Below are 14,523 nucleotides of genomic sequence, written 5' to 3' on the forward strand. Positions count from 1 at the left end.
GACTGTTTAGGTTTAATCGTTTATATTAAGTACCCCATATGTTCCATTCTCCCCTGAAATTCGCTTCCTGCATATATGTGTTCCTAAAAGGAAGCAAAACAATCCTTATGGTCGAAATCTCTAAAAATTCTAAATATAAATTTCCACTTTCCAATAAAGCAGGGTATCCTAGCAGAAGTGTCAAATTGTTCACAAATTAAATATTGCAACATTGTTTTTTTCAAAAGTACAATAGACGGGTGCTTCCCTGTGGAGTCATTTCCTAGCATAGATTAGGCTAATCACTAGAAATTTTTTATTCTGTCCCCTGAGCGGAAGCTGGTCAAAAATATATGTAGAAGTGCAAGGGATATAGTTTGACTAGTTACCTTTGACAACCAAAAGGAGACACTACTTCAGTATCTCCGAACCTTAGGACAATACCAGAGGTAATGTAGGAAGTCTGGGTCAGGGAAGGAGCATTTGCCACAAAAATTGGTGAAGTCTTTTCTCCACTTGGTTAGTCTATTGGGGGTTAGATAGTCCTGATATATGACCCTGATTTGGGACTCCCTAAGATCTGATGCTAATGTTGCTGACCATGCGTATGATTAACTCTGGTGTATCATATCAGTTGAGTGTACCCCAATTATTCTTTTGTTTCATATGTTAACTAGATCGTGATTTATTGAGGGAACCCCAGTTTGCAATAGTATTTTATATATTGGGGATATGGCAAAGCTATTCATACAAAATAACATGTTTACAGGGCCTAACAATGTAGCACTATTGTGTAGGATATCATTTATATAGTGACGAATTGAAAGTAAGTGAATCTGTCAAGTTGAGGAATTGAGTATGTCCTACAGATGGTAGGAAATGGTAGAATCGTTTTAGTGGAGCTATCTTAACACCTTACTTAGAGTATCAATGCCTAGATTTTTCTAAGTGTAAAACACTGGGTACAGAAATCCAGGTGTGAATCTTGGATTCCCACAGATAGGCAAGTGGGGTGAGTGGCATAGATCTATACCAAGACACTTATTTAAAGATAGCAAAGCCAAAAGAATATCTCGAAACATAGGGTGGGTCTGCAAAGTAATTGGTAGTTCCAAAAGGGAGGCATGGGACAAAAAGGACAAGGAAATCTGGGTTAGTATTGATTCTTCCAAGTGTGTATGGAAGCTAGGTACACAGCATTTTTCCCAATCTATGGTAAGTTTCGCTAGAGGCCCAATTGTATTATAAAAAAAAAAAATTGGTAAGCCTAAACCTCCTTTCAGGTAAAGTAGATAGTACAGTTTAGTAAGGCTAAGTCTTTATTTCCTTTCCATAAAAATTTGCGAAACTTACGAGTAAGGGTTGTGACATCTTTTCGTCATAGGAGGAGGGGAAGCACCTGCATGGGGTACAGTAATTTGGGAAGCACATTCATCTTAAGATGTACTGTCCCCATTAAGGAAAGCGGTAAGTTGTGCCATGTAAGCAAGTCAGTGCTAATGTTTTGAATGATTGGGGTTATATTAAGCTTGTACCATTGGTGTGGATTAGCCGACATCTGGATACCTAGGTACGTTAGGTAGTTAACTTCGCGAAAAAGGATAGGAGTGTTGTGTGTCTAACTGTTTTTCTGATTCAACCATAAGATTTCAGATTTACGGATATTGATTTTATATTCTAAAAACTCTCTGAACAGGGTAATTGCTTCTAAAATTGGTAGCATGTACATTTCTGGGTCTGATATGAAGAGAAGCATTTCATCCGCATAAATGGCTAATCTATGGGAATGTATGTCTATCCCTGGGAAAATAGATTGTAAGTATACAGCCAATGGTTCCAGCGCCAAATTAAATAAGAGTGGGGACAAGGGGCAGCCTTGACGGGTCCCACTTTGTTAATGGATAGGAGGAGAATACATTTTGTTAACAAGTATGCTAGGGGACTGGAGTAAATGTTTAATAAAAAGTAGTGAAATGGCAGTCTATTCCAAAATTACTCATTTAGTGGATTAGGTGCTCCCACTCCACTCTATTGAATTGCATCCAGGGACAACAGGAAGGCCTCCAGAAGGTCACAAGCCATTCCATCCCGTCTAGCTATCCAGTAGTGGGGTACAGCATGTGAAGCTCGTTGGAAATTAGTAACCAAGGATCTGTGGAATGTAAAACCAGTCTGATCCGCGTGTAGGACATGTGCCAAAATATGCTTCAGGCGATTGGCTAAAACCTTCATCAGCAGTTTATAATCTACGTTAACTAGGGAAATGGGTCGATAAGATTCCGGGAGTGTGCGCGTCTGCCTGCTTTATGTATGACTGAAATGTTAGCAACAGAAAAACAGAATTTATGTTTACCTGATAAATTACTTTCTCCAACGGTGTGTCCGGTCCACGGCGTCATCCTTACTTGTGGGATATTCTCTTCCCCAACAGGAAATGGCAAAGAGCCCAGCAAAGCTGGTCACATGATCCCTCCTAGGCTCCGCCTTCCCCAGTCATTCGACCGACGTAAAGGAGGAATATTTGCATAGGAGAAACCATATGATACCGTGGTGACTGTAGTTAAAGAAAATAAATTATCAGACCTGATTAAAAAACCAGGGCGGGCCGTGGACCGGACACACCGTTGGAGAAAGTAATTTATCAGGTAAACATAAATTCTGTTTTCTCCAACATAGGTGTGTCCGGTCCACGGCGTCATCCTTACTTGTGGGAACCAATACCAAAGCTTTAGGACACGGATGAAGGGAGGGAGCAAATCAGGTCACCTAGATGGAAGGCACCACGGCTTGCAAAACCTTTCTCCCAAAAATAGCCTCAGAAGAAGCAAAAGTATCAAACTTGTAAAATTTAGTAAAAGTGTGCAGTGAAGACCAAGTCGCTGCCTTACATATCTGATCAACAGAAGCCTCGTTCTTGAAGGCCCATGTGGAAGCCACAGCCCTAGTGGAATGAGCTGTGATTCTTTCAGGAGGCTGCCGTCCGGCAGTCTCGTAAGCCAATCTGATGATGCTTTTAATCCAAAAAGAGAGAGAGGTAGAAGTTGCTTTTTGACCTCTCCTTTTACCAGAATAAACAACAAACAAGGAAGATGTTTGTCTAAAATCCTTTGTAGCATCTAAATAGAATTTTAGAGCACGAACAACATCCAAATTGTGCAACAAACGTTCCTTCATTGAAACTGGATTCGGACACAAAGAAGGCACGACTATCTCCTGGTTAATGTTTTTGTTAGAAACAACTTTCGGAAGAAAACCAGGTTTAGTACGCAGAACCACCTTATCTGCATGGAACACCAGATAAGGAGGAGAACACTGCAGAGCAGATAATTCTGAAACTCTTCTAGCAGAAGAAATTGCAACCAAAAACAAAACTTTCCAAGATAATAACTTAATATCAACGGAATGTAAGGGTTCAAACGGAACCCCCTGAAGAACTGAAAGAACTAAATTGAGACTCCAAGGAGGAGTCAAAGGTTTGTAAACAGGCTTGATTCTAACCAGAGCCTGAACAAAGGCTTGAACATCTGGCACAGCTGCCAGCTTTTTGTGAAGGAACACAGACAAGGCAGAAATCTGTCCTTTCAAAGAACTTGCAGATAATCCTTTCTCCAAACCCTCTTGAAGAAAGGATAGAATCTTAGGAATTTTTATCTTGTCCCAAGGGAATCCTTTAGATTCACACCAATAGATATATTTTTTCCATATTTTGTGGTAGATTTTTCTAGTTACAGGCTTTCTGGCCTGAACAAGAGTATCAATGACAGAATCTGAGAACCCTCGCTTTGATAAGATCAAGCGTTCAATCTCCAAGCAGTCAGTTGGAGTGAGACCAGATTCGGATGTTCGAACGGACCTTGAACAAGAAGGTCTCGTCTCAAAGGTAGCTTCCATGGTGGAGCCGATGACATATTCACCAGGTCTGCATACCAAGTCCTGCGTGGCCACGCAGGAGCTATCAAGATCACCGATGCCCTCTCCTGATTGATCCTGGCTACCAGCCTGGGGATGAGAGGAAACGGCGGGAATGCATAAGCTAGTTTGAAGGTCCAAGGTGCTACTAGTGCATCTACTAGAGTCGCCTTGGGATCCCTGGATCTGGACCCGTAGCAAGGAACCTTGAAGTTCTGACGAGAGGCCATCAGATCCATGTCTGGAATGCCCCACAGTTGAGTGATTTGGGCAAAAATTTTCGGATGGAGTTCCCACTCCCCCGGATGAAATGTCTGACGACTCAGAAAATCCGCTTCCCAGTTTTCCACTCCTGGAATGTGGATTGCAGACAAGTGGCAGGAGTGAGTCTCCGCCCATTGAATGATTTTGGTCACTTCTTCCATCGCCAGGGAACTCCTTGTTCCCCCCTGATGGTTGATGTACGCAACAGTCGTCATGTTGTCTGATTGAAACCGTATGAACTTGGTCTTTGCTAGCTGAGGCCAAGCCTTGAGAGCATTGAAAATCGCTCTCAGTTCCAGAATATTTATCGGGAGAGTAGATTCTTCCCGAGACCAAAGACCCTGCGCTTTCAGGGGTCCCCAGACCGCGCCCCAGCCCACTAGACTGGCGTCGGTCGTGACAATGACCCACTCTGGTCTGCGGAAGCTCATCCCCTGTGACAGGTTGTCCAGGGACAGCCACCAACTGAGTGAATCTCTGGTCCTCTGATCTACTTGTATCGTCGGAGACAAGTCTGTATAGTCCCCATTCCACTGACTGAGCATGCACAGTTGTAATGGTCTTAGATGAATTCGCGCAAAAGGAACTATGTCCATTGCCGCTACCATCAAACCTATTACTTCCATGCACTGCGCTATGGAAGGAAGAGGAACAGAATGAAGTATTTGACAAGAGTTTAGAAGTTTTGATTTTCTGGCCTCTGTCAGAAAAATCCTCATTTCTAAAGAGTCTATTATTGTTCCCAAGAAGGGAACCCTTGTTGACGGAGATAGAGAACTTTTTTCTACGTTCACTTTCCACCCGTGAGATCTGAGAAAGGCCAGGACAATGTCCGTGTGGGCCTTTGCTTGTGGAAGGGACGACGCTTGAATCAGAATGTCGTCCAAGTAAGGTACTACTGCAATGCCCCTTGGTCTTAGCACCGCTAGAAGGGACCCTAGTACCTTTGTGAAAATTCTTGGAGCAGTGGCTAATCCGAACGGAAGTGCCACAAACTGGTAATGCTTGTCCAGGAATGCGAACCTTAGGAACCGATGATGTTCCTTGTGGATAGGAATATGTAGATACGCATCCTTTAAATCCACCGTGGTCATGAATTGACCTTCCTGGATGGAAGGAAGAATTGTTCGAATGGTTTCCATTTTGAACGATGGAACCTTGAGAAACTTGTTTAGGATCTTGAGATCTAAGATTGGTCTGAAGGTTCCCTCTTTTTTGGGAACTACGAACAGATTGGAGTAGAACCCCATCCCTTGTTCTCCTAATGGAACAGGATGAATCACTCCCATTTTTAACAGGTCTTCTACACAATGTAAGAATGCCTGTCTTTTTATGTGGTCTGAAGACAATTGAGACCTGTGGAACCTCCCCCTTGGGGGAAGCCCCTTGAATTCCAGAAGATAACCTTGGGAGACTATTTCTAGCGCCCAAGGATCCAGAACATCTCTTGCCCAAGCCTGAGCGAAGAGAGAGAGTCTGCCCCCCACCAGATCCGGTCCCGGATCGGGGGCCAACATCTCATGCTGTCTTGGTAGCAGTGGCAGGTTTCTTGGCCTGCTTTCCTTTGTTCCAGCCTTGCATTGGCCTCCAGGCTGGCTTGGCTTGAGAAGTATTACCCTCTTGCTTAGAGGACGTAGCACTTGGGGCTGGTCCGTTTCTGCGAAAGGGACGAAAATTAGGTTTATTTTTGGCCTTGAAAGACCTATCCTGAGGAAGGGCGTGGCCCTTGCCCCCAGTGATATCAGAAATAATCTCTTTCAAGTCAGGGCCAAACAGCGTTTTCCCCTTGAAAGGAATGTTAAGCAATTTGTTCTTGGAAGACGCATCCGCTGACCAAGATTTTAGCCAAAGCGCTCTGCGCGCCACAATAGCAAAACCAGAATTTTTCGCCGCTAACCTAGCCAATTGCAAAGTGGCGTCTAGGGTGAAAGAATTAGCCAATTTGAGAGCATGAATTCTGTCCATAATCTCCTCATAAGAAGAATTATTATTGAGCGCCTTTTCTAGTTCATCGAACCAGAAACACGCTGCTGTAGTGACAGGAACAATGCATGAAATTGGTTGTAGAAGGTAACCTTGCTGAACAAACATCTTTTTAAGCAAACCCTCTAATTTTTTATCCATAGGATCTTTGAAAGCACAACTATCTTCTATGGGTATAGTGGTGCGTTTGTTTAGAGTAGAAACCGCCCCCTCGACCTTGGGGACTGTCTGCCATAAGTCCTTTCTGGGGTCGACCATAGGAAACAATTTCTTAAAAATGGGGGGAGGGACGAAAGGTATACCGGGCCTGTCCCATTCTTTATTTACAATGTCCGCCACCCGCTTGGGTATAGGAAAAGCTTCGGGGGGCCCCGGGACCTCTAAGAACTTGTCCATTTTACATAATTTCTCTGGAATGACCAAATTCTCACAATCATCCAGAGTAGATAACACCTCCTTAAGCAGAGCGCGGAGATGTTCCAATTTAAATTTAAATGTAATCACATCAGGTTCTGCTTGTTGAGAAATTTTCCCTGAATCTGAAATTTCTCCCTCAGACAAAACCTCCCTGGCCCCCTCAGACTGGTGTAGGGGCACTTCAGAACCAATATCATCAGCGTCCTCATGCTCTTCAGTATTTTCTAAAACAGAGCAGTCGCGCTTTCGCTGATAAGTGGGCATTTTGGCTAAAATGTTTTTGATAGAATTATCCATTACAGCCGTTAATTGTTGCATAGTAAGGAGTATTGGCGCACTAGATGTACTAGGGGCCTCCTGTGTGGGCAAGACTGGTGTAGACGAAGGAGGGGATGATGCAGTACCATGCTTACTCCCCTCACTTGAGGAATCATCTTGGGCATCATTTTCTCTAAATTTTGTGTCACATAAATCACATCTATTTAAATGAGAAGGAACCTTGGCTTCCCCACATTCAGAACACAGTCTATCTGGTAGTTCAGACATGTTAAACAGGCATAAACTTGATAACAAAGTACAAAAAACGTTTTAAAATAAACCGTTACTGTCACTTTAAATTTTAAACTGAACACACTTTATTACTGCAATTGTGAAAAAGTATGAAGGAATTGTTCAAAATTCACCAAAATTTCACCACAGTGTCTTAAAGCCTTAAAAGTATTGCACACCAAATTTGGAAGCTTTAACCCTTAAAATAACGGAACCGGAGCCGTTTTTGTATTTAACCCCTTTACAGTCCCTGGTATCTGCTTTGCTGAGACCCAACCAAGCCCAAAGGGGAATACAATACCAAATGACGCCTTCAGAAAGTCTTTTCTATGTATCAGAGCTCCTCACACATGCATCTGCATGTCATGCTTCCCAAAAACAAGTGCGCAATAGAGGCGCGAAAATGAGACTCTGCCTATGATTAGGGAAAGCCCCTAGAGAATAAGGTGTCCAATACAGTGCCTGCCGGTTATTTTACATAATTCCCAAGATTAAAATAATTCCTCAAGGCTATGGAGTATAAAAACATAATTTATGTAAGAACTTACCTGATAAATTCATTTCTTTCATATTAACAAGAGTCCATGAGCTAGTGACGTATGGGATATACATTCCTACCAGGAGGGGCAAAGTTTCCCAAACCTTAAAATGCCTATAAATACACCCCTCACCACACCCACAAATCAGTTTAACGAATAGCCAAGAAGTGGGGTGATAAGAAAAAGTGCGAAGCATATAAAATAAGGAATTGGAATAATTGTGCTTTATACAAAAAAATCATAACCACCACAAAAAAGGGTGGGCCTCATGGACTCTTGTTAATATGAAAGAAATGAATTTATCAGGTAAGTTCTTACATAAATTATGTTTTCTTTCATGTAATTAACAAGAGTCCATGAGCTAGTGACGTATGGGATAATGACTACCCAAGATGTGGATCTTTCCACACAAGAGTCACTAGAGAGGGAGGGATAAAATAAAGACAGCCAATTCCTGCTGAAAATAATCCACACCCAAAATAAAGTTTAACAAAAAACATAAGCAGAAGATTCAAACTGAAACCGCTGCCTGAAGAACTTTTCTACCAAAAACTGCTTCAGAAGAAGAAAATACATCAAAATGGTAGAATTTAGTAAAAGTATGCAAAGAAGACCAAGTTGCTGCTTTGCAGATCTGGTCAACCGAAGCTTCATTCCTAAACGCCCAGGAAGTAGATACTGACCTAGTAGAATGAGCTGTAATTCTTTGAGGCGGAGTTTTACCCGACTCAACATAGGCAAGATGAATTAAAGATTTCAACCAAGATGCCAAAGAAATGGCAGAAGCTTTCTGGCCTTTCCTAGAACCGGAAAAGATAACAAATAGACTAGAAGTCTTACGGAAAGATTTCGTAGCTTCAACATAATATTTCAAAGCTCTAACAACATCCAAAGAATGCAATGATTTCTCCTTAGAATTCTTAGGATTAGGACATAATGAAGGAACCACAATTTCTCTACTAATGTTGTTGGAATTCACAACTTTAGGTAAAAATTCAAAAGAAGTTCGCAACACCGCCTTATCCTGATGAAAAATCAGAAAAGGAGACTCACATGAAAGAGCAGATAATTCAGAAACTCTTCTAGCAGAAGAGATAGCCAAAAGGAACAAAACTTTCCAAGAAAGTAATTTAATGTCCAATGAATGCATAGGTTCAAACGGAGGAGCTTGAAGAGCTCCCAGAACCAAATTCAAACTCCAAGGAGGAGAAATTGACTTAATGACAGGTTTTATACGAACCAAAGCTTGTACAAAACAATGAATATCAGGAAGAATAGCAATCTTTCTGTGAAAAAGAACAGAAAGAGCAGAGATTTGTCCTTTCAAAGAACTTGCGGACAAACCCTTATCCAAACCATCCTGAAGAAATTGTAAAATTCTCGGTATTCTAAAAGAATGCCAAGAAAAATGATGAGAAAGACACCAAGAAATATAAGTCTTCCAGACTCTATAATATATCTCTCGAGATACAGATTTACGAGCCTGTAACATAGTATTAATCACGGAGTCAGAGAAACCTCTATGACCAAGAATCAAGCGTTCAATCTCCATACCTTTAAATTTAAGGATTTCAGATCCGGATGGAAAAAAGGACCTTGTGACAGAAGGTCTGGTCTTAACGGAAGAGTCCATGGCTGGCAAGATGCCATCCGGACAAGATCCGCATACCAAAACCTGTGAGGCCATGCCGGAGCTATTAGCAGAACAAACGAGCATTCCCTCAGAATCTTGGAGATTACTCTTGGAAGAAGAACTAGAGGCGGAAAGATATAGGCAGGATGATACTTCCAAGGAAGTGATAATGCATCCACTGCCTCCGCCTGAGGATCCCGAGATCTGGACAGATACCTGGGAAGTTTCTTGTTTAGATGAGAGGCCATCAGATCTATCTCTGGGAGCCCCCACAATTGAACAATCTGAAGAAATACCTCTGGGTGAAGAGACCATTCGCCCGGATGCAACGTTTGGCGACTGAGATAATCCGCTTCCCAATTGTCTACACCTGGGATATGAACCGCAGAGATTAGACAGGAGCTGGATTCCGCCCAAACCAAAATTCGAGATACTTCTTTCATAGCCAGAGGACTGTGAGTCCCTCCTTGATGATTGATGTATGCCACAGTTGTGACATTGTCTGTCTGAAAACAAATGAACGATTCTCTCTTCAGAAGAGGCCAAAACTGAAGAGCTCTGAAAATTGCACGGAGTTCCAAAATATTGATCGGTAATCTCACCTCCTGAGATTCCCAAACTCCTTGTGCCGTCAGAGATCCCCACACAGCTCCCCAACCTGTGAGACTTGCATCTGTTGAAATTACAGTCCAGGTCGGAAGAACAAAAGAAGCCCCCTGAATTAAACGATGGTGATCTGTCCACCACGTTAGAGAGTGTCGAACAATCGGTTTTAAAGATATTAATTGAGATATCTTCGTGTAATCCCTGCACCATTGGTTCAGCATACAGAGCTGAAGAGGTCGCATGTGAAAACGAGCAAAGGGGATCGCGTCCGATGCAGCAGTCATAAGACCTAGAATTTCCATGCATAAGGCTACCGAAGGGAATGATTGTGACTGAAGGTTTCGACAAGCTGTAATCAATTTTAGACGTCTCTTGTCTGTTAAAGACAGAGTCATGGACACTGAATCTATCTGGAAACCCAGAAAGGTTACCCTTGTTTGAGGAATCAAAGAACTTTTTAGTAAATTGATCCTCCAACCATGATCTTGAAGAAACAACACAAGTCGATTCGTATGAGACTCTGCTAAATGTAAAGACGGAGCAAGTACCAAGATATCGTCCAAATAAGGAAATACCACAATACCCTGTTCTCTGATTACAGACAGAAGGGCACCGAGAATCTTTGTGAAAATTCTTGGAGCTGTAGCAAGGCCAAACGGTAGAGCCACAAATTGGTAATGCTTGTCTAGAAAAGAGAATCTCAGGAACTGATAATGATCTGGATGAATCGGAATATGCAGATATGCATCCTGTAAATCTATTGTGGACATATAATTCCCTTGCTGAACAAAAGGCAATATAGTCCTTACAGTTACCATCTTGAACGTTGGTATCCTTACATAGCGATTCAATAATTTTAGATCCAGAACTGGTCTGAAGGAATTCTCCTTCTTTGGTACAATGAAGAGATTTGAATAAAACCCCATCCCCTGTTCCGGAACTGGAACTGGCATAATTACTCCAGCCAACTCTAGATCTGAAACACAATTCAGAAATGCTTGAGCTTTCACTGGATTTACTGGGACATGGGAAAGAAAAAATCTCTTTGCAGGAGGTCTCATCTTGAAACCAATTCTGTACCCTTCTGAAACAATGTTCTGAATCCAAAGATTGTGAACAGAATTGATCCAAATTTCTTTGAAAAAACGTAACCTGCCCCCTACCAGCGGAACTGGAATGAGGGCCGTACCTTCATGTGAACTTAGAAGCAGGCTTTGCCTTTCTAGCAGGCTTGGATTTATTCCAGACTGGAGATGGTTTCCAAACTGAAACTGCTCCTGAGGACGAAGGATCAGGCTTTTGTTCTTTGTTGAAACGAAAGGATCGAAAACGATTGTTAGCCCTGTTTTTACCTTTAGACTTTTTATCCTGTGGTAAAAAAGTTCCTTTCCCACCAGTAACAGTTGAAATAATAGAATCCAACTGAGAACCAAATAATTTGTTTCCCTGGAAAGAAATGGAAAGTAGAGTTGATTTAGAAGCCATATCAGCATTCCAAGTCTTAAGCCATAAAGCTCTTCTGGCTAAGATAGCCAGAGACATAAATCTAACATCAACTCTAATAATATCAAAAATGGCATCACAGATGAAATTATTAGCATGCTGGAGAAGAATAATAATATCATGAGAATCACGATTTGTTACTTGTTGCGCTAGAGTTTCCAACCAAAAAGTTGAAGCTGCAGCAACATCAGCCAATGATATAGCAGGTCTAAGAAGATTACCTGAACATAGATAAGCTTTTCTTAGAAAAGATTCAATTTTTCTATCTAAAGGATCCTTAAACGAGGTACCATCTGATGTAGGAATGGTAGTACGTTTAGCAAGGGTAGAAATAGCCCCATCAACTTTAGGGATTTTGTCCCAAAATTCTAACCTGTCAGGCGGAACAGGATATAATTGCTTAAAACGTTTAGAAGGAGTAAATGAATTACCCAATCTATCCCATTCCTTAGCAATTACTGCAGAAATAGCATTAGGAACAGGAAAGACTTCTGGAATAACCGCAGGAGCTTTAAAAACCTTATCTAAACGTATAGAATTAGTATCAAGAGGACTAGAATCCTCTATTTCTAAAGCAATTAGTACTTCTTTAAGTAAAGAGCGAATAAATCCCATCTTAAATAAATATGAAGATTTATCAGCATCAATCTCTGAGACAGAATCCTCTGAACCAGAAGAGTCCAAAGAATCAGAATGATGGTGTTCATTTAAAAATTCATCTGTAGAAAGAGAAGATTTAAAAGACTTTTTACGTTTACTAGAAGGAGAAATAACAGACAAAGCCTTCTTTATGGATTCAGAAACAAAATCTCTTATGTTATCAGGAACATTCTGCACCTTAGATGTTGAGGGAACTGCAACAGGCAATGGTACATCACTAAAGGAAATATTATCTGCATTAACAAGTTTGTCATGACATTTAATACAAACAACAGCTGGAGGAATAGCTACCAAAAGTTTACAGCAGATACACTTAGCTTTGGTAGATCCAGCAGGCAGAGGTTTTCCTGTAGTATCTTCTGGCTCAGATGCAACGTGAGACATCTTGCAATATGTAAGAGAAAAAACAACATATAAAGCAAAATAGATCAAATTCCTTATAAGACAGTTTCAGGAATGGGAAAAAAATGCCAAACATCAAGCTTCTAGCAACCAGAAGCAAATGAAAAATGAGACTGAAATAATGTGGAGACAAAAGCGACGCCCATATTTTTTGGCGCCAAAAAAGACGCCCACATTATTTGGCGCCTAAATGCTTTTTGCGCCAAAAATGACGCAACATCCGGAACGCCGACATTTTTGGCGCAAAATAACGTCAAAAAATGACGCAACTTCCGGCGACACGTATGACGCCGGAAACGGAAATGAATTTTTGCGCCAAAAAAGTCCGCGCCAAAAATGACGCAATAAAATGAAGCATTTTCAGCCCCCGCGAGCCTAACAGCCCACAGGGAAAAAGTCAAATTTTTGAGGTAAGAAAAAATATGATAATTAAAGCATAATCCCAAATATGAAACTGACTGTCTGAAAATAAGGAATGTTGAACATTCTGAGTCAAGGCAAATAAATGTTTGAATACATATATTTAGAACTTTATAAATAAAGTGCCCAACCATAGCTTAGAGTGTCACAGAAAATAAGACTTACTTACCCCAGGACACTCATCTACATGATTGTAGAAAGCCAAACCAGTACTGAAACGAGAATCAGTAGAGGAAATGGTAAATATAAGAGTATATCGTCGATCTGAAAAGGGAGGTAAGAGATGAATCTCTACGACCGATAACAGAGAACCTTATGAAATAGACCCCGTAGAAGGAGATCACTGCATTCAATAGGCAATACTCTCCTCACATCCCTCTGACATTCACTGCACGCTGAGAGGAAAACCGGGCTCCAACTTGCTGCGGAGCGCATATCAACGTAGAATCTAGCACAAACTTACTTCACCACCTCCCTTGGAGGCAAAGTTTGTAAAACTGATTTGTGGGTGTGGTGAGGGGTGTATTTATAGGCATTTTAAGGTTTGGGAAACTTTGCCCCTCCTGGTAGGAATGTATATCCCATACGTCACTAGCTCATGGACTCTTGTTAATTACATGAAAGAAATATGCTTATATATAAATCGATTTAGCCCAGAAAATGTCTACAGTCTTAAAAGCCCTTGTGAAGCCCTTTTTTTCTTTCTGTAATAAAAATGGCTTACCGGATCCCATAGGGAAAATGACAGCTTCCAGCATTACATCGTCTTGTTAGAATGTGTCATACCTCAAGCAGCAAAAGTCTGCTCACTGTTCCCCCAACTGAAGTTAATTCCTCTCAACAGTCCTGTGTGGAAACAGCCATCGATTTTAGTAACGGTTGCTAAAATCATTTTCCTCTTACAAACAGAAATCTTCATCTCTTTTCTGTTTCAGAGTAAATAGTACATACCAGCACTATTTTAAAATAACAAACTCTTGATTGAATAATAAAAACTACAGTTAAACACTAAAAAACTCTAAGCCATCTCCGTGGAGATGTTGCCTGTACAACGGCAAAGAGAATGACTGGGGAAGGCGGAGCCTAGGAGGGATCATGTGACCAGCTTTGCTGGGCTCTTTGCCATTTCCTGTTGGGGAAGAGAATATCCCACAAGTAAGGATGACGCCGTGGACCGGACACACCTATGTTGGAGAAAGTTAGTTGAGAGCTAATATGTATGTGTATAGTAAAGGTCAAATAGGTCAGAAATGGGGAAATCTGGTCACTCAACAGTCTGAAAAACTCTACTGGGAGACCATCAGGGCCAGGCGTCTTTCCAAGGGTCAATGTATTAATAGTTTGTTTCACCTTCTCCTGAGATATTTGGGTGTTTAAGTTATCTAACTGACCACTAGATAGTTTGGGGAGATTAATCTTGTCCCAAAATTTTGTCTGGGCCGCTGTCTGAGTAGGTTGTGATGAATAAAAAGCGGTGTAATACTTTGCAAACTAAGTCGCTATGTACCGAGGGGCTTTTATCAAGTGATCTCCACTCTTGATCACTGGGACACCCTTGTTGTGTTTTATCTTGATTAGAGAAGCCAAAAATGTCCCGTCCTGTTATCATGCTTTAAAAATCCACCTGGTTTCTTGTTTTCCTGGTAAATAGTGCGATTA

General features: G+C 41.3%; 1 protein-coding gene across 1 annotated transcript in view; it reads right to left on the reverse strand.

Annotated features, from left to right (window-relative positions):
- TESK2 (testis associated actin remodelling kinase 2) overlaps nucleotides 1–14,523 on the reverse strand; it is a 587,073-nt gene that overhangs the window by 465,054 nt on the left and 107,496 nt on the right. The gene's annotated exons all lie outside the window — the stretch shown is intronic.

Source organism: Bombina bombina, chromosome 10 (assembly GCF_027579735.1).
Source record: "Bombina bombina isolate aBomBom1 chromosome 10, aBomBom1.pri, whole genome shotgun sequence".
NCBI classification, from domain to species: domain Eukaryota; kingdom Metazoa; phylum Chordata; class Amphibia; order Anura; family Bombinatoridae; genus Bombina; species Bombina bombina.